Source organism: Phalaenopsis equestris, unplaced genomic scaffold (assembly GCF_001263595.1).
Source record: "Phalaenopsis equestris unplaced genomic scaffold, ASM126359v1 Scaffold000761, whole genome shotgun sequence".
NCBI lineage: Eukaryota > Viridiplantae > Streptophyta > Magnoliopsida > Asparagales > Orchidaceae > Phalaenopsis > Phalaenopsis equestris.
This window is the reverse complement of record NW_018165201.1, coordinates 2,413,314-2,416,516: the sequence shown is the minus strand read 5'-3', so window position 1 is coordinate 2,416,516 and position 3,203 is coordinate 2,413,314. Positions and strand designations below refer to the sequence as shown.

Genomic DNA, 3,203 nt, shown 5'->3' with positions numbered 1-3,203 from the left:
TTGGAGGACGCATGTATCGCTGCGTACGTCTTATGTACGCAAATTTTTTCCCTAAAGCGGTGATAAAACCTCCCCAAAAAGGTACATTTAAAAGCTCAAAAAAGGAATGTAGCAAAACAGCCTCCAAACCACCTCAAAACATGTGTTCTAAATCATTTCAAAACAGCCAACATGTATATTTCAAATAACCAAAAATGATTTCAGCAAGCTATAAGACATCTCCCCTGTGTTTATTGCAACAAGAAAGACCAAATTGGTAAACTTATAAAGCTCTCAAATGACATGTGGTTTGCGACAAATAAACCAAATCACTAAGCATATAAAGAAAACTTCCGCAATATACATCTTGCAATAAAATTTCCAGATCAACAAGTTATAATTCTCGGATAGCATGTGGCCAGAAAAGAAAGCAAATCAGCAAGTAAATACGTAAGGCTTCTCGAATGACAATCTTTCAATGTTCACAAAGTCACTTCCTTTCTATAGCCTCCAATTCTACCAATTACTAGCAAAAAGGAGAAATTCAAAGCTAAAAAACGAAGTGCATGTGTAAAAAAAATCCATAAATTGAATTGCATATGTGAGACTTCCATTTCTGACTTCTCCAATAAACACCAAGGGACAAATAAAATATAAAATTACAGGGTGCTTAGAGTTAAACCTTTCTTCTGAAGGAGGACTTTGAGTTACAACCGACTTGAGAGCCTCAGTAAAAATATCGAGCAACCGGCGACAATACCGAGCAACCGGCGAAACTCCGGCAACTGTGGGAGCCGGCGACCTTCGCGGCGAAGTAGAAAGAAGAAGCGGGGACGGGCTTCGGTGCAGAGACGGGATCGAGTGAGGGCTCCGGTGCAGAGGCGGGATCGAGGGGAGGAAGAGGCGAGGGTTTTGGGGCAGGAGGCGGGATCGAAAAGAGGTCTTCGGCGCAGGGAGGATAGGCGAGGGCTTCGGTGCAGAAAGGAGCGGGAGTCGAGCGGGGTAGATTCTTGAGCGGCGAGCTCAGCGAGTGCGCGAATTAGGGCCGGTTTGGGGCGATAATTTAGGTGCGGCTCAGCCTTAGTGCTTAGTGTATGGAAAGTGCCTTCGTGCGGGTTATCCTGTCCCAGTGCTTTGAATTATCTGAATCTTTAATAGTTTTGTGGACAAATTATTTCATACGGATCGGACACCGCACTCAAGCTGCTTGCATGCGGTATCCGATCCGGACCATAAATCACCTGATCTACGGTCCCGATATATTTCGGTGGGCCCTACTTTTTTTTTTTGCAAAAAAACGAAAATAATCATGACCGTAGATCACCGTGATCTACGGCCAGGATCGGACACCGCATGCAGAGATGCATGGGGTGTCTGCACGCAATAATTCCTCAGTTTTGTGACGCGGGGTGGGGGTTGTGTACCGCGTTCGACTCGTGATATTGTCCTAGTTGCCCATCTTCTCCCTCGCGCTCTCCCTCCCTGGATTCGTCCCCCGTAGAGAAGATCAGATAGTTTCCTTTCGATTCGTCCCCCGTCAATCGCAAGGTATGTTTTCCCTCACCATCAATTCGTAAGGAATGCTTCCTATAGAGCAATCGAACGTCGGTGGTCGTAAATTGTTCTTTGTAGATGCGCGAACGTCGTTTATTTGTATAGATCCAACCGTAAATCTTGTTTTTTTACTCGACCAAAAATTTCTATGCCATCATCGTCTTCGTTGTTTTTGAACTCGAACAATGCGAATTAATTTCTTTGCCCTAAAATTACTTTCATTTTTCTTTAGGCGAGAAGAAATTTTTGCAGCTTGGTATCATTTGTGAACAACTGTTTAGAATGAATTTTGTTTCGAATATTTCTGCTACATTCGATTTTTCCTAATTTTTGCATAGACAAGAATGTCTCTATACGCAGAGCAAAGAATAATTTGTAAGCATTTGTATCGAAGGAAGGAATATTTCTTATTTTTTTCAAGTTCATTAGCTGATGTTTATGGGCTGCAAATAATTCTTGTTTATAGGAAACATAGTTCTAAACTTGTTTCATGAAACTGCTACTATTAAGGATCATGTTTATGAGCTGCATATATACGTATTCATTGCAATCCCCATTGGTCGCAAATTCCTGTTTCGGTTTATGTTAAGAATGACAATGGATATGACATTGGGGAGGATTTGTGTGCCATAAATTTTGCATAAACTACTGAAACTGTAGAGGGAATTTACATGCCTAACAAATAATTGGGAATTTACATGCTAATTCATTATAATTGGGATTTTACATGCCCAAACATTCATGCATATCCAAATTTGTGGCAGCTCTGTTGGATTGTCATTTTTGTTTGGTTATTCTATTAGTAAAGTTTGGTTATTATGCTAGTGTCCAAATTTGTTTAGGAGAAATTATGTGTAGTTTGATCACAACAGTTTTGTAAATCTATTACTGCAGTTTCCTGCACCTTTTATCTGTTGGATTCTATTGTTGTTCATTTGCAACATTCATCCATTGGTGGCATTTATCTGTTCATTCGTAAATTTCATGTTGGAGATGAATATATGGCTCAAAATTGTTTTGAATGCATTTAAAGTGCTACAAATTTCATTTTGGTACAGCAATAGGATGCAGCCTCTAATATCTTCGTGAAAAGCAATTTCATTGATATGCAGTTTGATCAAAAAATTAGTGTGTATGGCAGCTGAATATATGGCAGCTGGAGTTGAATATATGGCTCGAAATTGTTTTGAATGCATTTAAAGTGCTACAAATTTCATTTTGGTACAACAATAGGATGCAAACTCTAATAGCTTCGTGAAAAGTAATTTTCTTTAATGCAGTTTGATAAAAAAAAATGAGTGTGTACGACAGTTGAATATATGGCAGCTGGAGATGAAAATGTATTGCAGATGAATATATGGTGTTATGTTATTGCGTTAAAAATTTCTATATGGCAACTGTCTCATCAGTTGTGCCTCGACATGTATGAGAAGTTGCATTTAGGAATGCACAATATGGTGGCTTCGGTAGAATTGGATTCCATGACATATATGTCGGCGCTTAAAAGGAGGAGGGGGGAAAGAGAGTTTTTAAATGTTTGGGGGTCGCCCGTAAGAAGCTGTCGGTCGCCGGAGTCGAAATCCCGTCGCCCGCTTCGGAAGGACTTTTTAATTTACATATATATATATATAATTTTAGAAAAATATGAAATCAAACTGACCTCATATTTT

The 3,203-nt window shown here is 39.7% G+C and overlaps 1 protein-coding gene across 2 annotated transcripts in view; it reads right to left on the bottom strand.

Moving 5' to 3' along the window:
* LOC110030985 overlaps positions 1-1,076 on the bottom strand; it is a 57,385-nt gene extending 56,309 nt beyond the window's left edge. For both annotated transcript variants that reach the window (XM_020733993.1, XM_020733994.1), the window contains exon 1: positions 662-1,076. The gene's annotated coding sequence lies outside the window, so the exon portion shown is untranslated. The remainder of the gene's footprint in view (positions 1-661) is intronic.
* Positions 1,077-3,203: the final 2,127 nt, after the last annotated feature.